This window comes from Lissotriton helveticus, chromosome 5_1 (genome assembly GCF_964261635.1).
Source record: "Lissotriton helveticus chromosome 5_1, aLisHel1.1, whole genome shotgun sequence".
NCBI lineage: Eukaryota > Metazoa > Chordata > Amphibia > Caudata > Salamandridae > Lissotriton > Lissotriton helveticus.
The window spans coordinates 272,506,070-272,532,919 of record NC_136065.1 but is presented as its reverse complement, the minus strand read 5'-3'; the positions used below and the strand labels follow the sequence as shown (position 1 = coordinate 272,532,919).

General features: G+C 51.0%; 1 long non-coding RNA gene across 1 annotated transcript in view; it reads left to right on the top strand.

Moving 5' to 3' along the window:
- The window catches only part of LOC144753102 (uncharacterized), a 188,329-nt gene that overhangs the window by 32,198 nt on the left and 129,281 nt on the right, over positions 1-26,850 (top strand). Inside the window, exon 2 of the long non-coding RNA XR_013594199.1 lies at positions 726-857. This is a non-coding gene — a long non-coding RNA (uncharacterized LOC144753102). The remainder of the gene's footprint in view (positions 1-725; positions 858-26,850) is intronic.

Sequence of the window (26,850 nt, the reverse complement as noted above, 5' to 3'; positions counted from 1 at the left end):
ACTAGATAAGACCCTAATTCTTCAGAAGAGGCATCACCGAAATAAACCAATAGAAATGTACTGTAAGTAAAAGATAAAGTATCCCAAAAAGTTCCTACAAGATGAAAAACTTATTCTAGTTACTAATCAGAAAAGGACTAAAGTGCTTCCATCATATTCCAAGAGTGCAGCCATTTTATGTGAAGATCACACCAATGATAAACTAAAGGCACAGCCATCACATGCCCAGGTAGAACCATCATCGGCCCACACCTCCAGGAATAGCCATCAAGCGTCCAGGTAAAGCATCAGATGGGCAGTGCACCCGTCACATGTCTAGGTAGAACCATCATCAGCTCACACGTCCAGGGATAGCCATCAAATGTCCAGGTAAAGCCTCAGCTGTCCAGTGTAGCCATCACATGCCCAGCCCAGGTACCGTCATCATCAGCTCACCCCTCCGGCCATAGCCATCAAATGTCCAGATAAAGCCTCAGATGTCTAGTGCAGCCATCACATGCCCAGGTACCATCGTCATTGGCTCACAGCTTCGGCCATAGCCCTCTAATGTCCAGGTAAAGCCTCGGATGTCCAGTGCAGCCATCACATGCTCAGGTACCATCATCATCTGCCCTCACTTCTGGCCATAGCCATCAAATGTCCAAGTAAAGCCTCAGATATCTAGTGCAGCCACATATAAACAACCCTAGTGTTTAAAAAATAAATTGTTATCTTTTCATTTTCAGCACCTGGTTAAGCCTGACAACCTGAAACATTACCACATTTTGGGGCAATTTTTCAGCAAACCTCAAGAGGACCCCAGCCTCCTTTGCTGCTCTTTCACCCCGGCTACGACCCAGCAAACACCAGTGTTAAAGGTAAGGAAACTGATGCTATATTTTTTTACATGGGAGTTAGGGCTATGTATGGAGTTAGGGCTATGTATGTGGTCACTCTCCAGGCCCTCAAGCAGTGTCTGTTTCAGTGCCTCCAGCAACCACTATGGCACAGAGAGGCAGGAGACAGTAAGGCTGTATTTTTAGCTGTCATTTTATGGGAAGGGGAGCTGTTGGAGATGTATTACGATACTGCACAAGATATATGTATTTATACTGAAATTTGATATTATTGCACTGCACCTTATACGTTGTACTTTGATTATTGACAGGTTTCTTTCATATATATATATATTGGTAAGGCCAGCAACACCACCATGAATACAGTACAAGAGCTTATTGCAAGGTCATTCCAGGCACCGCAACTTGAACAAAAACTACATTTAAAGCAATTAGGACCTCATCAGCCTGAAATAAACCTACAGCAAACTTCCCAGGACAGAGGAGAAATGTCAAAACGTACATTCTCAAATGCCTGGTACACAAAAGCTGATTGGCTTACAGGGTGCCCTATAAGAAATTGTCTGTTCTGCTTCCCCTGCTTGCTGTTTGGTGGTGACTTGCCTTGGACACGTCAAGGAATCATAGACTTGAAGCATTTATCTGAAAAAATAAAGAAGCATGCATTCACAAGAAATCATATGGAAAACCTGACAAGACTGGGAATGTTGAGGGAAGACGCACCAATTGAGCAGCAGATAAATTATACATATCGCAAAACCATACAAAAACACAATGAAGCAGTTGATAAGAACAGACAAATTCTATCCAAGATCATTGATTGCATTAGTTTCTGTGGTGCTTTTGAACTGGCATTGCGAGGCCATGATGAATCAGAAACTTCCTCAAAACCTGGGATCTTCCGAGGCCTAGTTGATTTAATGGCAACCATAGACAAGGATTTGGAAACGCATTTAGCACGTGCTACAGTCTTTAAGGGCACCTCTAAAACAATACAAAATGAACTCCTTGAGTGTATGCTCGAAATTATAAGAAGCCATATTGTGCAAGAGTTGCGAAACACAGACTTTGTGGCTATTCAGGCTGATGACACCACTGATATGGCCACTAAAACACAGTCCGTGTTAGTGTTTACGTACCTTGACAGTGACAGAAACGTTGTGGAGAGGTTCTATGGTTTCACACATTTAAGAGACTCTAGTGCAGCAACCATTACTGAAGCTATACTGTGTCAACTGAACTTAATTTTTCCGGACCTGCCTCAAAAACAAAAACTTATCGCACAAAGCTATGATGGTGCGTCCGTAATGAGTGGAAGCCTTGGTGGAGTACAGAAACGAATTCGAGATGTGTACCCTAATGCTCATTTTGTGCACTGTTACGCCCACCAACTCAATCTTATTATGCAACAGGCAGTATCAAAGATCAGAGATGCACAAGTTTTCTTTCAGGATATAGGAGGCATAGCAGCATTCTTCTCACGTTCCCCCAAAAGAACAGACGCCCTTCATAAGATCGTGGACAAAAGCGTTCCAAGGGGATCCTCAACTCGTTGGAACTTTCACATTCGTACAGTCAACTTAATCTTTGAAAATAGGGAGGGCCTTGAGAAATGTTTTGTCGCCATAGAAGCCAGTGAAGACTTTGATCACACAAGTCAGAAGGAAGCCCATGACTTTATTAGAACACTACAAGACAAACAGTTTCAGTTCTTACTGTTTTTATTTCATGAAATGAGTGATGTCGATGTGTTATACGATCGGTTACAACGAAAAGACATAGATACTGTCTTTGTGAAAGACGCTACCACTACATTTGTACAAAGCATAAGGAAAGTGAGAGATGGGGTTGACAATTTAGAGAGCAAACTGCCGGAGCATTCTGCTTTTGCAAACCGCAGGCAAAACATCACCTCTCTGGTTCGAATTGCAAAGGAGATATGTGACATTGTAATTGTGCAGGCACAAGAACGTTTTTCATTCACTAAACATTTGGTGAGTGCCACATTATTGCAAAGTCAAGAGTTTGCACAATATGATGAATCCTTCCCGGAGCGTGCTCTGAATCAGGCTGTGGAAGCATATCCTATGCTCAAAAAAGAGCAGCTGAGAACTGAGTTGACTGTACTGTACGGAATGCCTGTATACCGGAAGGCCACAAGTGCCTTGACTTTGCTGACTTAAATATATAAACTGAATATGGAAAAGCCACTTAAAGAGACAGTGAATTTACTAAAAATTGTCATTACCACTCCAATGACAACAGCCGAAGCTGAACGATGTTTTTCAGCCTTAAAGCGCATTAAGACATTCCTCAGGAACACCATGCTAGAGGAAAGACTCAATGCTTTGGCGATGGTCTCTGTAGAGAGCAAGCTAGTCCAAAAAATACCAGACTTCAACATGAAAGTAATTGACAAGTTTGCTACACTGAAAGAGAGACGTGCTGATTTCATTTACAAAAAGTGAATGCTGCTACTTGTTTGTTGAATTAAAAAAATACTGATTGAGGTACTCAGAAATGCATTGTTATCTCTGTTTTTAACAGTTTTCTAGTGTTTGTTCCTATTTGGGGACTAAACAGATTTTTTTTTTCATAACAGTATTTATTAGAAGTTCAAGCAGATCAAGTGTACAGTCCTCCAGGAACAGGAGAACACATCAGCAGGCAAAATACAGTAGAATATACGTATAGCTCAAACTCCTGTCTAGCCCCTACCCGCCCCAGTATCCCCCCCCACAACTGTAACATTTCCCACTACCCACCCCTTATCCCGCCCTAACCCGATGCACGTGATCACAATCAGCTGCAGTACACATAAGAAAACACGACTAAGTGTCTTGGAGCTATCCAGGCCCTGAGATCTCAATCAGTGGATAGACCATCTTCTGTTTCAGCAGGAGGTTCCAATGTCAGGTCTCTATAGTCCGCCCACTGCTTCCAGATCTTGTAATGTTTCCGAGGGCAGCCCCTGGCCTCAAACACCGGCAATTCCAGCCCCATGAGGAAGTCTAAGCCCGCCTTCCATGCGCAAAGTGGGGGGGCGCGGTCACTCTTCCAGGCCCTCGCCAGATCCCTCTTGGCTACAACAAGTCCTAATAGAAGGAGATGGCGCTTATAAATGTTCCCACCCACTTGATCTAGGACATGAAGAAGACCCAACCTAGGTGTACGAGGTAGATCCCATTCCAGCACCTCCGATAGGCAGTCCCACACCCCACCCCAGAACCGGACCAGGCTCACACACGACCACACAGTATGCACCAACGTGCCTCTCTCGGCCCCGCAGCGCAGGCAGTCTGGGGAAGCGATAAGGCCCGCCCTCCACAGTCTCTCTCTGGTGTAATAAGCCCGATGCAGGTATTTATATTGTATGAATCGCAACCTCACTGCTATAGCCGTGCCTCGGGGGGATTCCAGCGCCTCCCGCCAGTCATCCTCATCCAACGGACCAACATCCACCTCCCAAGAGGCCTTCAACGACACCAGGGAAGAGGAGCAGTGAGTGATCAGTGTTTGGTAGATTTTTGAGACTTTTTTATCCCCTAGGTCTCCCATGAAAAGCTTAGCTTCCACGGGGCTAAAGTCCGGAAGCTGGTCCAGCTCCACCAGACTCGGCGCCAGAGCATGACGAAGCTGTAGATATTTAAAAAACTGGGTCTTGGGCATGTCAAACTCAGCGCCGAGCGCTTCAAAGGATTTAAGGGTAGTCCCAGTAAGTACATGACCAAGCGACGAGATCCCTATGGAGTCCCAGCCTCCAAACCCCTGCAATGAGGCCAGCGCAGGGAGCCGTCCATTGTTCCACAGCGGAGTTTCGGCCGTCAGTCGTCCCCACCAGCCCATGCGACGCAGTGCCTGCCTCCAAATCAGGAAGACCACTTGAGTCACATGTGGCAGTTTCTTCCGCCGCCCTGCCGAATACAAGAGTGTATGGAGCGTGGCATCACCCATCAGAAAATGTTCTAGGGCATACGCTGGATCGTCACGGCCACCGTACCACCACTCATTTAAGACCAACAAGTGAGAGGCTTGGTAGTACGACAAGATATCGGACGTCGCAAGACCACCACAGTACGTGGACAAAAAGCAGGTCCGCAGTGCTACCCTAGAAGCACCCCCAGCCCATAAAAACCGGCCTAGCAAGGAATTTACACGCCGGAACCACTGCGGGTCCACTCTGTACGGATGATTTTGCAGCTGGTAGAGCAGTCTAGGGAGGGCAACCATCTTAAAAATAGCAGATCTGCCATAGATATTAAGAGGCATGCGTGACCACGTTTTGACGTCGGATTGAACCCTATCCCATACCGGTTGTATGTTACGCTCCCACGCAATAGCGGCAGATTCCGACAGGAAAACTCCCAGATATTTCAGGCCGCCAATCGCCACCTGCAGATCCGCTGCCCAAGGAGACACCTCGCGCCGGCCCCCCAGCACCCAGAGAGTCGATTTGCGCGGGTTGAGGTAGAGTCCCGAGACGTCACCGAAAACGCGTAATATCTCCAAAATATGCGGGCCCGAGCGATCAAGGTCCGTCAGAAAGAAAAGGACGTCATCTGCATACAGTGCGATCCTATCTGTGAGGCTCGCACTCCATACAAAGCCCCTAAGCTGCGCGTCTATGCGCACCCAGGCAGCCAGCGGCTCCATGTGCAAAGAGATACGGGGACAGGGGGCACCCCTGCCGGGTCCCCCTAGCAACTGGGAATCTCTCCGAGGTGGCTCCCGAGACACGTACCGAGGCCGTGATGTCAGTGTATAACAGTTTGACATATGAGACAAAAACCGGACCCAAGTTGAGGCGCGGTAAGAGAGCAAAGAGGTAAGTCCAGCTGACAGAATCAAACGCTCTGTCGATGTCCGCCAGTAGGAGTGCCGCCCGCTCCTCAGTCGCCCCCATCGCACCCACCGCTACCTGCGCCCGTCTGATGTTGTGCCTTGTCGCTCTGCCCGGCATAAAGCCCGCCTGATCCGGGTGGACCAGGTCCGCCACGTATGGGAGAAGACGATTCGCCAACGCCTTAGCCAACAATTTGGCTTCGAAATTAATGAGAGATATCGGGCGATACGACTCGTGTCTGTCAGGGGGCCTGCCCGGTTTCTGGAACACCACAATCTCAGCCTGACGCCAGTCCACCGGCAAGCAACCACACTCCCGAGCTGCCTCCAAAGCCTGCCGATAGTGCGGCCCCAGCTGCAAATGAAATGTTTTGTAAAATTCACTGGGAAAGCCACTTGGTCCGGGCGCCTTACCCGTGTTGAGTTGTCCCAGCGCGTCGCCCAGTTCCTCCGCCGACAGGGGAAGGTCTAGAGCTGCCCTGGCCTCATCTGATACCACCCGGGGGGGAAGGTCAGCTATGAATTTGTCAATTGCCTCCGGTGGGAGACAATCCCGTGAAGCGTATTGTACCTTATAGTAGTCGGCAAAACTCGCCGCAAGCGCAGCAGGGTCCGTTATGGCAATCCCCTCCCCGTCCGTCAGGCCCGGCAGAGAGATCGGCTGCAGAGTTTGCTGACACAACCGGTGGAGCATAGTGCATGATTTGTCGCCCCATTGGTACACCCTACTCCGCGTGGCCAGCCAGGCTTGGCGAGCCTCGTCCAGTAGGATCGAAGCATATGATTGCTGTGCCTGTAGGAGTAGCCTGAGCGCCACATCGCCTGCACCTCCTTTACACTGCCCCTCCAAAGCTCTCACCTTAGCCGCGGCTGCTACAGTGGCCTCCTGACGCTTCCGACGGGCGGCAGCACACCAGGCGATGTCTACCCCCCGCAGCGTGGGCTTCATGGCTTCCCAGACCGTCACACTATCCATGCCCTCTGTCGAATTCTCCCTCCAATACTGGGCAATCGCTCCGCGCATGTGTGTCGTATAATCTGCCCGTTGGAGATGCCACGAAGACATCCGCCAACGGAACGGCTGATGTGGTTTACGCAGTGCAATCCGTACTGCAACCGGGGAGTGGTCCGACAGACCCCGAGGTTGAATCACGGCCTGCTTCACCCTATCGAGGAAGGCCCCGGGTACAAACACACAGTCCAAACGGGAGAAGGAGCCATGTACTGCTGACACATACGTGTATTCACGCGACCTGGCATGCAAATGTCGCCATGCATCTACCCAGCCCAACCCATCAATCATCGCTTTCAGACGCGTAGGGGTAGGTGCCACTGCGGCCACCCGCATTCTCTGCCTGTCCAGACCCACATCCACCACGTCGTTCCAGTCACCCCCTATCACAGCCAGGCATTCCGGGACGTCGGCCCACAATTCAAACAGGCGCTCCGCCAGAGACCATTGCAGGGGAGGGGGAGCATACACACTGCCGAACACCACAGGTTCCACACCAATCATGCCCTTGACAATCACAAACCGACCCTGGGGATCGAGCCAATGGCGTTCATGAGTATAAGATAGTCGTCGGTGAATAAGGACAGCTACCCCTCTCGACCCCCTGGTAAAGCCTGCATGGAACACCTGGGTATAGCCAAATCGTTGTAAACTCAGAACTTTCGTTCCTAACATATGCGTTTCCTGCAACAACATGACATCCGCCGAGTCTCTCTTACCCCAGCGCAGTACCGCTCCCCGTTTAATTTTGTCCAGCATCCCCCTGACATTCCAACTAAGTATTTTCATGGAGCCACTAACAGGCGCCTTCACCGGGGAATCACCCATAGTCTCGGTGGGAGAGCATCTGGAGACCCTCGGACCCAGCCCAAGCACCTTGCATTACAGAAATCACAGCAGCAAAGATCACGTGCATCTCTACCCAATTACCCCGCACCCCCCCCTCCCCGTTCACCAATACAACACCCCCAACTACCAAACCCCCGCCTATCCCCCCTCCCCCACCCCTATACCTCATGGAACAGTGAAGTACCTGTCGCGGCATGAAGAGCCTCAGGCCCAAAACAGAGCGCCCAAAGCCCCCCGCGCCAATGGATCCCCCTACACTCCCCAACTAACAGTACCTCCCCTTAGGGCCCCCCTCGAACAGGAGAGGAGTAGGCCGCCCATGGGTCAGCACCCCGAACCCCATTAAGCACATGTGACCCACCGCTTAAGCGCAGCGGGACAGAACTACAACAGACATTACGCCCTTCCTGTGTCCAGCTATGGCCCAGACCACACCACACCATGTACCCGCCCATCAATCAGTAGTGTTACCCCAATGGCCATCAGCCAAGGCCAGAAACGAAATGTCGCTTAGGAGACAAGAGGGGGGCTCCACGGCTCTCAGGTCCCAGTCCCAGACTGAGCAGTGTCTGACTGTGCACCATCCAGTTGGCCACCCCCGGATCGGGAGCGTCGCCGTGACCTAGACTTCCTGTGTCTCTTGCTCCTGTTGGATGATTCGCCCCTCTCTTGCGACGACTCACGCGATGCTCCGGAGTTCAGGCCCGGCTGGGCATTCGGTCGGATCCTGACTGTCTCATCTGTCCAGCTAAACACCGCCTCCGGGGTGTCGAAAAAGTGGGTCTTGGAATGAAACACAACCCGCAGACGAGCAGGGTACAACAGTGAATATTGAATTTTCAATCCACGTAACTTGGCTTTCGCATCTTGGAAGGATCGGCGCTGCTGCTGCACCAGCCTGGTATAATCCGGGAAAATCATAATCCTGTGACCCTCGAACGACAAGTCCTCCTTTGCTCTTGCTTCCCGGAGAATAACGTCCCTGTCATGAAAGTTAAGGATCTTGGCGATGACTGGACGTGGTCGCTCTCCGGCCGGCGGTTTCTGCGCCAAGGCCCTATGGGCGCGCTCCACCACAAAGCAGCGTGACAAGACGTCCGGGGGAAGCCAGCTCTCCAACCAGCGTGTCAAGAATACATCCATGGACCCCTTTTCACAATCCTCTGGAAAGCCCACAAAGCGCAGATTATTCCTTCGCGCCCTCCCTTCCGCATCCTCGACACGGAGCGCTAGCCCCTTTTGGATCCTGGCCATGTCCTCCACTTTCTTTTTCAAAGCCACCACATCGTCCTCCACCCCTGTAATCCGAGTTTCGGTTTCGGTGATGCGGGCCACAGCATTGCGGAGATCTTGACGCAGCAGCATGACATCGGCGCCAACCGCCCCAATTTTGGCATCAAGCATGTCTCTGGACTGCGTGATGGCGGCCATCAGGGCCGCATTATCAGGGCCTGTGTTCTGGCCACCACCGGAGGCCCCGGATCCTCCACTGGGCCCTGTGAATTTATCAATCGTCCCTTGCTTGGTGGACCCAGTGCCGCCCCCACCTCTCGTCATGGTTAGTGGCAAGGAAGAGGGCCTCACTGCCCCAGCGGTGGGCCCCTCGTCTACAGCAATTCAACCGGATCGTCCACTCGGGGGGGCCAAGGAGACTCCGTCGGGGCTCAAATGCTGTCTCTAGTGGGCACCCCCAGAACTCAGACACCGCAGCTCAGCTCCGGGCAGCAAGCCCCAGCGGGAACGTTCAACAGGATAGTCACTTCACCAGGTTAGGGCTTCCTGGATCTCAGTCCGGACCTCACCCAGGATCTGCGAGCCAGGACGCGCAGAGGAAGGTCTCAAGAACCGGGGACGTCCAGCCCCGTCGTCTGCCTGGCCACCCCACACCCCACTCGTGTCCCAAAGCAGCGGATGATGCAGGGCAGACACTCTGGTCTTCAGACTGACTAGCCCCGAAACACCTCCCGGGTCACAAGTCCCGTCACAGCGCCCCAGCGCCGGTCCACCAGAGGGGAGGAGGAGGGGGGGGCCACTCACAGTTTGTCTCGGGCTATCCGTGGGAGACCTCCACGCACCATCCGGGCAGTAGGCTCGTCCCTCCAGGCACCACCAGCTCCAGCCATCCAAGTCCGACGTGGCGTGCAAATCTCTAGCTCTCCTGCTGCTCCGAGCCCACCTCCCGGTCTAGGAGCCAGGGAAAATACCATCCGGCCGAGGCCCACCAAACTCGAGGCCCCGGCGTCCCCAGGGCCAGGCAGGCTTCAAGGACACTCCAGAGCCCCAGTATCCGAGGCAGGATCCAGCGGGGGCTCCCTCCGTCGTCTCACCGGCCCCAAGCAGTCTCGGGAACAGGCCCGGGGAGGCACGCCTCAGAGCGCACGTTATGGGCAAAATGCAAGGCCACCGGGCAGTCGGGTGTGATCCGCGTCCCAGCCCCTCCGGGTCCTCCTGGACGTGGTCAGTGGTCGCTGCGCACAGTAGGTGTCACACCGACCCTAGGAGCCAACCTCTGCGACCCCCGGTCTCTCAGACTCGGACCGGCCCGGGGTCGCAAAACTCGAGGTCCCGGTCTCTCGGGGTCCGCACAGGCCGCGGTGCCCCCACGCTGTCCCAGGAACACCCCAGGTGTAGCCTCCGGCGTTCCAGGTACCCCCAGTGGTCCTCGTGAGCTCCGGCGCCGATGCTGCAGGGTGGGGAATCCCCCGACCGGCCCAACCACTGGCCGTCGGCCCCGGGTCCCGAAAATCGAGGCCCCGGCTCCACTCGTGGACAGTAGGCCGCACCGCGTCGCCAACAATCGCGGGTCACTGGAGCAGCTGATTAAGCGGGGCGGCACACCGGAGAGGTCTCGGTGCCACCCGGAACACTCCCAGCACAGGTAGGGCAGTTTGCGGGGCTCGGGGGCCAGGATAATGATCGGATAACGTGTGGGCCGGCGGGAGCTCCTCTAAGCTGCGACCGCCATCTTCGCCCTCTTAGCCACGCCTCTCCGACTAAACAGATTTTAATGATCAAATGGCATATTAAGTACATTTTGTTTCACCTAAACACTATAATCTGTGTGGAAAGACATGCGTGATGAAGTCACATGCGTTCTAATGGAAACGTGGTAAAAGTAAGGCGTGGTTCCCAATGCTTTGTGAAGGCTGTTTCCCAACTGCTGTGCAACTTCTTCTACTCTTAGAGCTGAGATTTTCATGAAAGTCTTATAGTCTGAATTCAGCACCTGAGCGTAATAGGACGGAATGTATGAAGCTCTGTGGTTATACTGAATAAGCAGCTAGCTATGTTATGCCATCTATTAATGTAATAACTGCACTTTCACAATTGCTTTGCTCAGCTGACAACAACCCCCAAGCCGCTCATGTACAAAAAATTAATGTAGATATTTTGTCGGATTGTTTATCCATCTCCCGCCCAGCTCTTTCCCATGAAATTGAGTCGGCTGTCAGCTCATTCAACTCATGGATTGAGCTAGGGACTGCTGCTTCTATAAAAAAAAGCCGGGTCTGCAGACTTCGTTCTACTCCCTCTAAACCCTGGTTCTCCCACTCTCTTCGCGACCTTAAATCAGGCTGTAAAAAACTTGAACGGACTTGGAGACAAGCGTACCTTCCGGAGGCAAAGAAAGAACTGAGGGTGGCACAAAAAAAAGTACTACGCGGCTATTAGATCGGCAAAAAGCCACTACTTTGCAGGGCGAATCAACAAGGCCAATAATAACAGCAAGGAAATCTTTGCTGTTGTAAAAAGCTTTGTTTCACCCTGTGCAGCTCAACCTCTGTTGGCCTCTTCAGAGAAATGGTGTGAAGAACTTTTTGTGTTCTTTGTTGATAAAATCAAAAAAATTCAGAATGATCTGCTAACTGTCTGTAACAGTTTTCCATCTCAATTGGCCACTCCCTCCCCTATAATGCCTGATCCTATAGAGCAGTTTACCAACTTTGTCCCGGTAGAGAAACTGGACATTGTTAATGTCCTTGAGACCTTAAAGTCAGGATCCCCCTCTGACCCTTGCCTAGCTAGAGTATTTGCGGAACTGGCAGATCTAGTCGGAAATGAGGTGACTCATATTATTAACTGCTCTTTGCTTACCGCAATTGTCCCGACCTGCTGGAAGCAGGCGAAACTGCTCCCACTTTTTTTAAAAAACGGCCTGCACCCCGCTGTCCCTTCTAACTTCCGGCCTATATCACTACTGCCAGCTCTTGCCAAAATATGTGAAAAGGTCGTATTCAATCAACTGGACAGATTTGTTGAAACCTCTCAGGCACTCCATCCAGCTCAATCAGGTTTCAGAGCGGCCTACAGCACTGAGACTACATTAGTTGAAATATCTGAGGCTATTCGGGAATGTTTGGACGGAGGCGGCAGAGCGGCTCTGATTTTACTAGACCTCTCTGCCGCCTTCGATACGGTACCACATTCCCTCCTGCTTACTAGACTAGCTGCCATAGGCATTTCAGGCCCCGCACTCGACTGGCTGACATCTTTTCTAGAAAATAGAATGCAACAAGTCTGGATGCCCCCCTTTGCCTCCTCTCCTAAGAAACTTACCACAGGTGTCCCTCAGGGCTCCACTCTTAGCCCCCTGCTTTTTAATATTTATCTTACTCCCCTTATCTACCTTGCCGAACAGTTGGGAGCAAAAATTATGGCTTACGCCGACGACACCCAACTCCTGTTCACATGGCCGAAAAACAACCTGGATACGTCGGCGGCCCAATGTTAATGTTAATGTTAATGTTAATTGGGAATTTATTGAGCGCTCGTACGCCCGGAGGCTTCATGGCGCTATAGAAAATAAACCAAGCCGGCAGATAATAGAAAGAGCAGTGCTATCAGTAGTGAGCTTGAGTGAAGAGCCAGGTTTTCAGAGAATGTCTGAAACTGAGGATGTTATCGTTGAGTTTTATGTTGAGGGGGAGAGAGTTCCAAAGACCTGCAGCGAGGTGGTCGAAACAGCTGCCTCCAAGGCGTTTCCTTTTAAATGGGGGTACGATCAGGAGTGATTTATAGGTCGAACGAAGATGACGGGAAGGGCAGTATTTTTTGAATAGATCTCTGATGAATAGAGGGCCAGAGTCATTCAAAGACCTGAACAGTATGCACCCGGCCTTGAAGGCCACACGCTGCTCAACTGGCAACCAGTGGAGCTGTTTAAGGCCAGGTCTGATAGATTGCCTCCTAGGTATATTCAGAAGAAGCCTGGCGGCTTGGTTCTGAACAAGCTGGAGACGTTTTAGCTCTCCAATTTGTAGGCCGAGATAGAGACTGTTGGAGAAGTCAAGCCTGGACAGAACCAAGGAGATGACAATCTGAGTGAGAGCTGCTGAGGAAAAAAAACGAGCGTTTTTTTTATTTTCTGCAGTTGGAAGATGCTGGAGGATACCACCGCTCCAACCTGTCTTTTTAGCGAGAGATCCTCGCTGATAAGGATACCTAGGCTCTTGACCACCGTTGATTTAGATGGGGGGACTCCCATACTAATGGGCCAGAAGCTGGAGTTCCAACTAAGCGAGCTCTGTCCGGGCAAGATCAACTCGGTCTTGCCCGGATTGAGCTTCAGATGGCTGTCTGCCTAACATCTGTGTTTCGTTGGCTAGCCCTCGCCCAGCTAAAATGCAACGAAGGTAAATCAGAGATTCTGTTATATGGTACCTTTCCAGATAATTTTAGCGATTCCCTCTGGCCTGCTGATCTGCCATGTCCCAAATCTATCGGCGGCCCTGCTAGAAATTTAGGAGTTTGGTTCAATAATGATCTGAAATTTGAAGATCATTTAAAAAACCTCACGGGGTCTGTTTTTCTACCATGAAGACACTACGTAGATTTTTTCCACTCCTTCCTAGAGAGGCTAAAGAGACCATCATCCGTGCTCTTATACTCTCTAGATTAGACTATGCAAACGGCCTATTCTGTGGTTTACCGGCCTATCTTATACATCGCCTCCAGGTTATTCAAAATGCCGCTGTGCGACTTTTGTTTAACATACCCAGAAGCTCCAGTGTCCGCCACCATCTTCGTGCCCTTCACTGGCTTCCAGTCACTCACAGGATTATGTTTAAAATCCTCGTTCTCTCCTACCGCGCTGTCCATCAGATTGGTCCAGTGTATTTGAGAAAAAGATTCTCCCTTTATGTTCCCAACCGGCACCTTAGGTCGGCCAATTTATGCCAAATGACAATCCCTAAATTTAAATACAGCAGACTAGGCGGTCAATCCATCACAGTTAGAGCTGCGAAAGCTTGGAATATACTCCCTCTCCATCTAAAAACAGCTCCTACCATCACTGTTTTTAAGAAAGGACTGAAGACCCACCTTTTTAATATCAATCTGTAGGGTCCCCCTTTCTCCCCATACTGTCATCTCTGGATACCTTCTACTCTGCCTTCTCTCTTTTCGCGCCAGGATACTATTTTCTTAGTAATTGAGCGCGCTACAAAAGCCTTTATAATAATAACCTTCCTGCTTTCTCAAATTTGCTTGAAAATGCACGATTTTCTTCTCTTTTTTCAAAATTTTCTCGGTAACCCCCCTAACCCCCCCTTATGGGGTAACGGCTTGCTCGCTGCGCTCGCACGCTACGGTGCAGTATGCAAATCAGTTTGCGCCTCGCCACTTTCAAATGTCACCAGCCGCCCCTGCAGCTACCTACTCCTAATCAGAAAGCGAATTAAAGGGGCGTGACCTATCCAGCAGCAAGATGCCTACCTTCGTAAAGCGCTCTTGGCCTACAGGGTCTATATAATGTCAAATCAGGTGCTTCAATATTCAACGTAATTTCACTACATAGACTTTTGTTTTGCAGTTTATATAGCGCGAACTCGACCCAGAAGGTATTGAAGTGCTTTACATGAGCCCAAGTTATGTCACACAAGGATACATTCACTTTTTAGTAGGCAGGAGGAGATTAAGTGATTTGCTCTGAATCACATGATGTTGAGCTGACGCTGGGACTCAAACTTGGTTCTCCATTTCTAAAGTTGGCAGCTCTGACCCTTACACCACATCCTTGTGGGCTACAACCCAGAAACTAATTGTGGCCTAGTACAGTGATGTTGTACCTAAACGTTTAATGAACTGCTGCATTAAAGTCACCACTGAAGTGACACTGCCATTTAGAGGCCAAAATTCTTTCCTGAAGAAAGCAACTTCTGTAACTTACCGCAGCTCTGAGTATCATACGCTGCACAGGTTCGAGAAGCTGGAAGGTATCATGCGGGCAGCTAGCACCTGCGGGACAGCTACTACACCTGTCATTACAGTGTTATAGCAATGCCTCGATTTTAAGGCTTGACGGTCTGAAAACCTCCTCATTGAGAGCAGCGAAACCAACTCTTGTCAACGCTCAACCCTCGTCATCACCAGCTTCGTTCTTGGAGGAGGCAACCTCTGTGGCTCTCTGTGGCTCTCTGTGGCTCCTGATCTCCCTAACAGCTGGGCAAGAGAGTCTCTGTATCCTCCAACATGAGTCTTGGTATCTGTGAGAAGTTGGCCTGATATGCAGTGCTCACTATTCTAGTGATCATTATGTATCAGTCCAAACAACCCTTATTGATGATTGGTTGTAAGTCAACCTTATAGACCAGCTATCCTAGTAGCATGGATACGAGCAGTCTAAGGCTAAGACTCTAGAGGGCGTGTTAAGCCAGCTGTTTTACCATCACATTACCCCTTGAACACCAAGTGAAAGGACACCACACGAGTTGTTATGAAAATAAACAGATATTTATTTATAACAAGTCTACCCTGAACTCTTTATGAGTCAGGGAGCTAAGCACACAACAAAACTCTTACGAAAATACTTTAAGTCGCACAATTTACACAAATGCCCGAGGGGCACGAAAAACCATATATTACAAAAGTGGAATGCGAATTACTAGCAGGTAAGTAACTATTCTCATAGACTTTAGAAACGCTAGGCCTACAATACTAAACCCTTAGATTAGAAGCAGGATGCCTGTGGACGTCGTGTGCAGAGTGGGAACTCTCACGCGTAAGGCGGGAAAAAGTCTATGGAGGCTAGCAAAGACAAAGTTACTGTTCTCGGGCGAATCCGACTAGGTGGGTCGAAAACAAGAGTGGATCCGAACACTTAGAGTGTTGGACTATGCTGAAGCACCGGAGTACTTGGTTTACCTAGCCCAGGGGCTGTGGCTGCATAGGGTTCAAGTTGCGTCGGAAACCCTCGTTGAAGATCCAGGAGCCTGAAGAAAGAAGTTGCTGGCAGGCGACCAGTGAAGGAGTTCGTGGTGATCCAAGCCTGGATCAGGGAAGAAGAAACCTGTAAGCAGAGGGGACCAAGTTCTGAATCACTAGCCAGTGATTTGAGTGGGCACCAGGATGGCACCGGACGAAGTCACCTCAGCCAGGTGAGTGGGCGCTGCTGGGCTCTGCAGTCTCTCGGACCAGGAGGCGTTGTCGGCGACCAGGATGGAGGTGCGAGCTGTCCCACGAAGGTTCTTGCTGTCGACGTCGCTGGACCCAGGATTGGGCAACAAGTCTTGGCAAATGCAAGGCCCACGCGGTGGACCTAAAATGGCGTCTTGGGTGGACCAGGAGGGTCCAGGGTGCTTCTCTGAAGAAGGGAAGCAAGGGCTAGTCTGGAGCAACCAGACCAGCAGTGGTTGTCGTCATGGAGCGTCGTGAGAGGGCCACTAGCCAACGGGCAAGCGACCTGGACAGCGCGGTGAGCAGCAAAGAGCAGAAGGGCCCCACGCAGATCTCGTGGATGCAGGGGGGCTGAACTTCGGTGCTGGAGCTGCTCAGGGTCGGGGCTTCTCTTACCCCAAAGCACTCAGTCGAGGGTCACTCAGCGGTCGTGCTGGACAAGCGTCGTGCAGTTCTGAAGATGGCCGGTCCCTCGAGGTCTCGTCGCACCCACGGATCACAGCTGGGCTGATGATGTAGGTTGAGGTCAGAGGTGCCAGGGAAGCCGGTTCTCGTCGTGCTGGAGCAGTCTTGATCCGGAGGAGAGACTGGCAACAAACCGCGATGCTTGGTTGGTGCCTGCTGCTGCAGGGTGACTACTCCTTAGTCACAAGGGAGAATCTTGGGAAGAAGTCTTGAGTTCCTTTCGTGGAAAGTAGTTTCAGGATTCAAAGATGATCTGATTTGGAAGGGGGCCAGTTCCTACCTTTATCCTGCAAAAAGGGGCTGGCACGCGACTAAGTCCTGCCCTATGGGTGGGACTAGGAGGGGGGTGGTTACACCCCTCTCCTTTGGCGGGCTTTCCCCAGATCAGAGTGCCCCTGGAACTGGTTCAAGCCGGCCTATGCACAGTGAGCACCGGGGTGCCACTTGCAGTCACCTTCCTCTAAAGCCCTGCCTACCTAGAATACACAAAATCCTGTCTGGGACGGTGCTGGCACCGCCCCTGGCAGGAAACCCTTTGTCCTTGCCTCCTGGGCTGGGAGGACTCCCAGCAGCAGGAGGGCAGACTTGTGTCTCGGTGGCAGCATCCATTTTGTGGAGCTAAGGCTATGTCTGACTTTAACCGGGGTTACAGGTTACATACATGTCGTGTCCCTCTAGAAGGGTGGAATGCTAACCCTGTCGCCAGAATTGGCGAGGGGTTATGTAGGAGAGTAGGGTCTGCAATCCTATGATCACCCAGATTTTTGCTTTTTGCTGCACTGGTTTACGACTTTCCCTGGCTGTGGGCCTGCTAATCAGACCCACAGCCTAGCTGTTCTCTCTATCCAAATTGTACTCAGGTACTGAATTGGCACTGGGCCCTCTCCAAGTCCCTGTACCCAGGGCTGAGGTGTACCCAGAAGTCTCCCAGGGGCTGAAGCATGTATTATGCCACCCCTGGGCTGACTAACTAAACTGACACAACTGGCTGCACGACAGCTGGGGCACGGTGGTGTACTCACCCTTTGCTTTAGATATAGTATACCTATATCTAACCCTAAAATGGACACACAGATCTCCTATCAGTCACTCCTATGGCAGGCCTTAACAATCCTGAAGGCAGAGTGCTTGGAATCGTGTGAGATGGTGCTCTGGCATGAGCTGAGCCTGTCTGCGGCTTTCGGGATCCATCCCTTAGCCGTTTCCATGATATCGCATACCATATACTCTTAAGTGCATTATAATCCTCGCGGTTATATGCCAACTCTGGTATCGCTTTATCAAAACATGTCGAGTAAGGTGTCATACGAATTGGAATACTAACCCCTCGCCAATTCTGGCGACGGGGTTAGCATTCCACCCTTCTAGAGGGACACGACATGTATGTAACCCCTAACCCCGGTTAAAGTCAAACAGAGCCTCAGCTCCACAAAATGGATGCTGCCACCGAGACACAAGTCTGCCCTCCTGCTGCTGGGAGTCCTCCCAGAGCAGGAGATAAGGACAAAGGGTTTCCTGCCAGGGGCGGTGCCAGCACCGTCCCAGACAGGGTTTTGTGTATTGTAGGTAGGCAGGGCTTTAGAGGAAGGTGACTGCACGTGGCACCCCGGTGCTCACTGTGCATAGGCTGGCTGGAACCAGTTCCAGGGTCACTCCAGACCCTGTGCTGGGGAAAAGCCCGCCAAGGAAGTGGGTGTAACCACCCCCCTCCTAGTCCCACCCCTAGGGCAGGACTTAGTCGCGTGCCAGCCCCTTTTTACAGGATAAAGGTAGGAACTGGCCCCCTTCCAAATCAGATCATCTTTGAATCCTGAAACTACTTTCCACGAAAGGAACTCAAGACTTCTTCCTAAGATTTCTCCCTTGTGACTAAGGAGTAGTCACCCTGCATCCGCAGGCACCATCTTAAGAACACTGCGGTCTGCTGCAAGTCTCTCCTCCGGATCAAGACTGCCCAGCTCGACGAGAACCGGCTTCCCTGGCACCTCTGACCTCTACCTGCATCATCAGTCACGCTGAGATTCGTGGGTGTGACGAGACCTCGAGGGACCGGCCATCTTCAAGACTGCACGACTTCTTTCCAGCAAGCCCGCCGAGTAATTTCCTGGTGAGTGCTTTGGGGTCCGAGAAGCCCCGACCCTGAGCAGCTCCAGCACCGAAGTGCAGCCTCCCAGCATCTCTCCGATCTGCGTGGGGCCCTTCTGCTTTTTGCTGCTCACCGCGTTGTTTGGCTACTAGCCCGCTGGCTTGTGGCCTTCTGAACGACGCCCGACGACATTTCTGCTGCTGGTCTGGTTGCTCCAGGCTGGCCCTTGCTCCCTTCCAAAAGAGGAGCACCCCGGACCCTCCTGGTCCACTCAAGACGCCATTTTGAGTCCACCGCGTGGGCTTGAATTAGCCAAGGCTTGTTGCCCAATCCTGGGTAACTTCGACGCCGACAGCTTCATCCATCGTGGGACAGCTCGCCTCTCCATCCTGGTCGCCGACAACGCCTCCTGGTCCGTGAGATCTGCAGAGCCAGCGTCGCCCACTCACCTAGTCGAGGTGACTTCGCCCGGTGCCATCCTGGTGCCCACTTAATCACTGGCTAGTGATTCAAGAACTTGGTCCCCTCTGCTTTCAGGTTTCTTCTTCCTCGATCCAGGCTTGGATCCAACGAACTTTCCTTCACTGGTCGCCTGCCAGCAACTTCCTTCTTCCAGGCTCCTGGTCCGGCAACGAGATCCCCGACGTCTTTTCAGACCTATGCAGCTGCAGCCCCTGGGCTAGGTAACTTCGGCACTTCGGTGTCCCAGCATAGCCCCACTACCCTAGGGTCAGGATCCACTGTCGTTTTCTTCCTACCAGGTCGGGTTCGCCCGTGAACACTAACTTTGCCTTTACTAGCTCCCATAGACTTTGTCCCGCATCCCGCGTGAGAGTGCACACTCTGCACCCGAGTCCCCTAGGCCTCCTAGAAGTAATCTAACGATTCTATAGTCAAGTCCTAGCGAGTCCAAAGCCTATTAGTACTGTACTTACCTGCTAGTAATTTCGCATTCCACTTTTAAAGTATATGGTTTTTTTCGTGCCCCTCGGGCATTTGTGTATAACGTGCTAACTTAAGTATTTTCGTAAGAGTTTTGTTGTGTGCCTAGCACCCTGTCCTCATAAAGAGTACAGGGTTGTTGTGATTCTAATAAATACACTGTTTATTTTCATAACACTTGTGTGGTGTCCTTTCACTGGCTGTTCAAGGGGTAATGTGATGGTAAAACAGCTGGCTTAACACGCCCTCTAGAGTCTTAGCCTTAGACTGCTCGTATCCATGCTACTAGGATAGCTGGTCTATAAGGTTGACTTACAACCAATCATCAATAAGGGTTGTTTGGACTGATATATAGTGATCACTAGAATAGTGAACACTGCACATCAGGCCAACTTCTCACATTGGTGGCAGCGGTGGGATAGCTGGTCTATAAGGTTGACTTACAACCAATCATCAATAAGGGTTGTTTGGACTGATATGTAGTGATCACTAGAATAGTGAACACTGCACATCAGGCCAACTTCTCACATTGGTGAGCAGCGGTTGGGATTTGAGCTTGCTGTTGTTTTACCACACATGCCCTAAGAATATCTTGTGAAAGATCACATAAGTACTAAAGGTACATATAACTTAGCTTAGAATACTCTGAGTTCTACTGAACCAGCTGTTGTAGCTCCTAGGGCCTAGCACACCCTAAACTACAACTCTAGCAAGGGATCAGTAGGCAAACATATAGTGTAGGTAAGTGCACCACTTACACCTCACTAGAAAAGCATGTCTACCCAGGGAGATTCTACTGAGACTCCCCTGGTCAGTGTTGACCCTCCACAGGTCACTTCAAGATATGCAGCTCTCAGTTTCCAGGAGATGAGACAGATCTGTGTCTCCAGAAAACTGAAGCAGGGGTCTAACCCCACCATTCCCTTTCTGATAGGTCTCTTAGAGACATATGATGCCAGAAAGCTTTCTCAGTTACATGAGAACATGCCAGCCTTAGAGGGAACCTCTGGGGATCCAGATCTCCCCAACATTGCTACTGCAGTTGAGGAGGAGGATCAAGAGGAACTCTCTGGGGATGAGGTAGACAAAGGTCTTGAGGTAGTCAGAAGGCTAACCAGGGCCAACTTAGACTTACTTGGGCTAGGATCTGGGGGACCCCCAGTACTAACCCGAAGTGGGCCTAACCTTGGAGTTAGGAGAGATAGATCTCTTTCTAGGGACTCCAATAGATCTCTGCACTCTAATGCCTCTTCTCAGGGGAGAAGGAATCCTCCACAGAGGAGATTTACTTCCCCTCAGAGAAGGGAGCATGAAGCTAGGATGAGACAAGCTGAACTGAGGATTGAAAGGGAAGAAATTGCCCTGGCCAAAGAGAAGCTTGCCCTGGCAAGAGAGCAGCAGATGAGTGGGTTAGCTCCCACTGGTGGCAGCAATCTCCCAAGAGATAGAGAGAAGGGTTTAGATACTAAACACCTGACTAAGATAGTGCCCCCCTTTAAGCAAGGGGATGATATCCAGAAATGGATGGCTGCTCTGGAGAGGGCCTGCACTGTGCAGTGCATTCCCCAGAGTCAGTGGGCAGCTATACTGTGGCTCTCCTTTGATGGTAAAGGTAGAGACAAGCTCCTCACTACAAGAGTAGAGGATGCTAACAATTACCAGGTCCTGAAGAATACACTGGTTGATGGGTTTGGTTTAACCACTGAGCAGTACAGGTTGCTGTTCAGAGACACCCAGAAAACTCAGTCTCAGGACTGGTCTGATTTTGTGGATTGTGCCACTAAGGCTTTGGAGGGCTGGTTGCTGGGTAGCAAGGTTACAGATTACACAGGATTGTATAATCTAATGATGAGAGAACAAATTTTAAACAATTGTCAGAACCAGTTGCTGCACCAGCACCTTGTTGATTCAGATCTGACCTCTCCCCAAGAATTGGGAAAGAAGGCAGACAAATGGGTCAGGACAAGGATCAAGCAGAACCAGAACCAGAACCAGGGTGGTCAGAAGAAAGCAGACCAGAAGGGTAATGTTAAGAATGAGCAAAATGACCAGAAGTCTTCACCAGGTCCCCAACAAACCAAAGAGGGTGGGGGTCAGGCTTCCCAGAAGAAGAAGACTCAAGAAGGCCAGTCAAAAAGGTGGTGCCAGTACTGTAAAAGTAAATCTCACTGGTTTAGTGAGTGCACCAAAAGAGGAGGACAAACTCCTGCCACTACAGCCCCTAAGGCAACTGCACCCCCTAGTACAGTCAGTAGTGGTAGTGCACCTCCCAAGGCATTAGTTGGGTTAACCTTGGGTACTGAGGGGTCTGACAACTTAGTTGGCACACTCACTCAGGCTGTCCTTGTCTGTACAGGGGATATGGATATGTCCCCTGAAATAAGTCCCAATACTTTGGGCAAATACAGGCAGACACCTTTGATTAATGGCAAAATGGCTCAGGCCTATAGGGACACTTGTGCCAGTGTCACCATGGTGACACCTAACTTTGTGGACCCTGGACAGATCATGCCAGGTACTGATTTCCTGGTGACCAATGCCAGCAATGTCACTACTAGTCATAGTGTGGCAATTGTGGCTTTCTCCTGGGGTGGAGTGAAGGGACAAAAGAAAGTTGTAGTCAGTTCAGACCTCCCAGTTGATTGTTTGTTGGGCAATGATTTGGAGTCATCACAATGGTCAGAAGTGGAGCAGAGGACTCACATGGAGATGTTAGGCTTGCCAGCACATGTGCTTGCTGTGACTAGGTCACAGGCCAGAAGATGCCCCACTGAACAGGTGCTGGATCCTGAAATTATGGACCAGACACCTTCCAAGAAGAAGAGCAGTACGGGTAAGGCTTTGCCTTCCCCCTTGCCCCAGGTTGAGGATCAAGTCTCTGAGGAGGCTGATCTGGAAGAGCTGAGGGAAACTGAGCCTAAAGAGCTTGAACTTGATCAAGTTGAGTTTCTGGGCTCAGGGGGACCCTCCAGAGCAGACCTGGGGAAGGAACAGTTGAGCTGCCCTTCCCTTGAACCCCTCAGACAGCAGGCTGCTGCTGAGGCTGCAGGGAATGCCACAGGTGCCCACAGGGTATACTGGGAAGATGGACTCCTGTACTCTGAGTCAAGAGACCCCAAGCCTGGTGCAACCAGGAGGCTGGTCATCCCCTTGTCTCTGAGAGGTTTCCTTCTCACCTTGGCCCATGAGATTCCCCTTGCAGGTCACTTAGGTCAGACAAAGACTTGGGACAGGCTTGTCTCACACTTTCACTGGCCCCATATGAATGAGAATACCAAGGAGTTTTGTCGCTCCTGTGTCACTTGCCAAGCCAGTGGTAAGTCAGGTGGCACAACAAAGGCCCCCCTCATACCACTACCTGTGGTGGGGGTCCCCTTTGAAAGAGTGGGGATTGACATTGTTGGTCCAATGGAACCCCAGACAGCATCAGGGCACAAGTTTATACTGGTGGTGGTGGACCATGCCACCAGGTATCCTGAAGCTATTCCCCTGAGGACCACCACAGCCCCTGTGGTGGCAAGAGCCCTAGTTGGAGTGTTCTCCAGAGTGGGTTTTCCAAAGGAGGTCGTTTCTGACAGAGGTACAAACTTCATGTCAGGATATCTGACTGCCATGTGGAAAGAGTGTGGTGTGAACTACAAGTTCACCACACCCTATCATCCACAATGCAATGGACTTGTTGAGAGATTCAACAGGACCCTCAAAGGGATGATTCATGGACTACCTGAACCTCTTAGGAGAAGATGGGATGTCCTGATCCCCTGCCTCTTGTTTGCTTACAGAGAGGTCCCACAGAAGGGGGTTGGCTACAGCCCTTTTGAGCTTCTGTATGGGCATCCTGTGAGAGGACCCCTGTGTTTGGTGAAGGAAGGATGGGAGAGACCTCTCAAAAAGCCTGCAACCAACATAGTGGACTATGTACTTGGTCTCCGCTCCAGGATGGCTGAGTACATGGAAAAGGCATCTAAAAACCTTGAGGCCAGCCAGGAACTTCAAAAAGCTTGGCATGACCAAAAGGCTGTTCTGACTGTGTACCAGCCAGGACAGAAGGTGTGGGTGCTGGAGCCAGTGGCCCCAGCAGCTCTGAAAGACAAATGGTCTGGGCCCCACACCATCATTGAGCAAAAGGGGGAGGTTACCTACTTGGTGGACCTTGGAACTCCCAGGAGCCCTCTCAGAGTGCTCCATGTTAACAGGCTCAAGGCATATGTTGACAGGAAGGACATGAGCTTGCTCATGGCCACAGATGAGGGACAGGAGGAAGAGAGTGACCCTCTCCCAGACCTGCTCACTCAGAATCCTGATGATGGATCAGTTGATGGTGTTGTCTTTTGTGGCAGCCTCTCTGAACATCAGCAACAGGATTGCAGGCAAGTTCTGCAATCCTTCAGACATATGTTCTCTCTGACACCCAGCCAAACTGATTGGTGTACCCATGATGTTGACACTGGAGACAGTCTGCCTGTCAAGAGTAAAATCTACAGACAGCCTGATCATGTTAGAGACTGCATCAAAACTGAAGTGCAGAAAATGTTGGAGTTGGGAGTCATTGAGCCCTCAGATAGCCCTTGGGCTAGCCCAGTAGTTCTAGTGCCAACGCCTCACACCCAGGGTGGTAAGAAAGAGATGAGGTTTTGCGTAGACTACAGAGGCCTCAATGCAGTCACTAAGACTGATGCCCACCCAATACCAAGAGCAGATGAACTTATAGATAAATTGGCTTCTGCCAACTTCTTAGGTACATTTGATTTGACAGCTGGGTATTGGCAAATCAGGTTAGCTGAGGAGGCCAAACCCAAGACAGCATTTTCTACCCCTGGAGGGCATTATCAATTTGTGGTAATGCCCTTTGGACTGAAAAATGCACCTGCCACCTTCCAAAGGTTGGTGAATCAAGTCCTCACTGGGCTGGATGACTTCTGTGCAGCATATCTAGACGATATTGCTGTCTTTAGCTCCACCTGGGAGGATCACCTGGTCCACCTGAGGAAAGTGTTAGAGGCCCTGCAAAAGGCAGGCCTCACTATCAAGGCCACAAAGTGCCAGATAGGGCAGACACAGGTTGTGTACCTGGGCCACCTTGTGGGTGGAGGCCAGGTTCAGCCACTGGAGAGTAAGATACAGGCCATCAAGGACTGGACTCCTCCAATCACCCAGACTCAGGTTCGAGCTTTCTTGGGCCTGACTGGGTACTATAGGAAGTTTGTCAGAAATTATGGGTCCATAGTGACCCCTCTTAATGACCTGACAAGCAAAAAGATGCCAAAGAAAGTTCAGTGGACAGCAAGCTGTCAGAAAGCATTCAATGACCTAAAGCAGGCCATGTGCACAGCACCTATCCTAAAGAGTCCAGATTACTCCAAGCCATTCATTGTCCAAACAGATGCTTCTGAGTTGGGTGTGGGGGCTGTTCTGTCTCAACTGAATTTTGATGGTAATGATCAGCCTATTGCTTTCATTAGTAGGAGGTTGACACCCAGAGAGAAAAATTGGTCAGCTATTGAGAGGGAGGCCTTTGCTGTGGTCTGGGCCCTGAAGAAGCTGAGGGCCTACTTGTTTGGCACTCACTTCACCATTCAGACAGACCATAAGCCCCTCTTGTGGCTAAATCAGATGAAGGGTGAAAACCCCAAACTGCTTAGGTGGTCCATTTCCCTACAGGGGATGGATTTTACAGTGGAGCATAGACCTGGTACTGATCACAGCAATGCTGATGGGCTCTCCAGGTATTTCCACTTAGAGCAAGAAGACTCACCTGGTCAAGGTTAGTTTATTGTCCCAAAGTTTGGGGGGGGGGTCATGTAGGAGAGTAGCGTCTGCAATCCTATGATCACCCAGATTTTTGCTTTTTGCTGCACTGGTTTACGACTTTCCCTGGCTGTGGGCCTGCTAATCAGACCCACAGCCTAGCTGTTCTCTCTATCCAAATTGTACTCAGGTACTGAATTGGCACTGGGCCCTCTCCAAGTCCCTGTACCCAGGGCTGAGGTGTACCCAGAAGTCTCCCAGGGGCTGAAGCATGTATTATGCCACCCCTGGGCTGACTAACTAAACTGACACAACTGGCTGCACGACAGCTGGGGCACGGTGGTGTACTCACCCTTTGCTTTAGATATAGTATACCTATATCTAACCCTAAAATGGACACACAGATCTCCTATCAGTCACTCCTATGGCAGGCCTTAACAATCCTGAAGGCAGAGTGCTTGGAATCGTGTGAGATGGTGCTCTGGCATGAGCTGAGCCTGTCTGCGGCTTTCGGGATCCATCCCTTAGCCGTTTCCATGATATCGCATACCATATACTCTTAAGTGCATTATAATCCTCGCGGTTATATGCCAACTCTGGTATCGCTTTATCAAAACATGTCGAGTAAGGTGTCATACGAATTGGAATACTAACCCCTCGCCAATTCTGGCGACGGGGTTAGCATTCCACCCTTCTAGAGGGACACGACATGTATGTAACCCCTAACCCCGGTTAAAGTCAAACAGAGCCTCAGCTCCACAAAATGGATGCTGCCACCGAGACACAAGTCTGCCCTCCTGCTGCTGGGAGTCCTCCCAGAGCAGGAGATAAGGACAAAGGGTTTCCTGCCAGGGGCGGTGCCAGCACCGTCCCAGACAGGGTTTTGTGTATTGTAGGTAGGCAGGGCTTTAGAGGAAGGTGACTGCACGTGGCACCCCGGTGCTCACTGTGCATAGGCTGGCTGGAACCAGTTCCAGGGTCACTCCAGACCCTGTGCTGGGGAAAAGCCCGCCAAGGAAGTGGGTGTAACCACCCCCCTCCTAGTCCCACCCCTAGGGCAGGACTTAGTCGCGTGCCAGCCCCTTTTTACAGGATAAAGGTAGGAACTGGCCCCCTTCCAAATCAGATCATCTTTGAATCCTGAAACTACTTTCCACGAAAGGAACTCAAGACTTCTTCCTAAGATTTCTCCCTTGTGACTAAGGAGTAGTCACCCTGCATCCGCAGGCACCATCTTAAGAACACTGCGGTCTGCTGCAAGTCTCTCCTCCGGATCAAGACTGCCCAGCTCGACGAGAACCGGCTTCCCTGGCACCTCTGACCTCTACCTGCATCATCAGTCACGCTGAGATTCGTGGGTGTGACGAGACCTCGAGGGACCGGCCATCTTCAAGACTGCACGACTTCTTTCCAGCAAGCCCGCCGAGTAATTTCCTGGTGAGTGCTTTGGGGTCCGAGAAGCCCCGACCCTGAGCAGCTCCAGCACCGAAGTGCAGCCTCCCAGCATCTCTCCGATCTGCGTGGGGCCCTTCTGCTTTTTGCTGCTCACCGCGTTGTTTGGCTACTAGCCCGCTGGCTTGTGGCCTTCTGAACGACGCCCGACGACATTTCTGCTGCTGGTCTGGTTGCTCCAGGCTGGCCCTTGCTCCCTTCCAAAAGAGGAGCACCCCGGACCC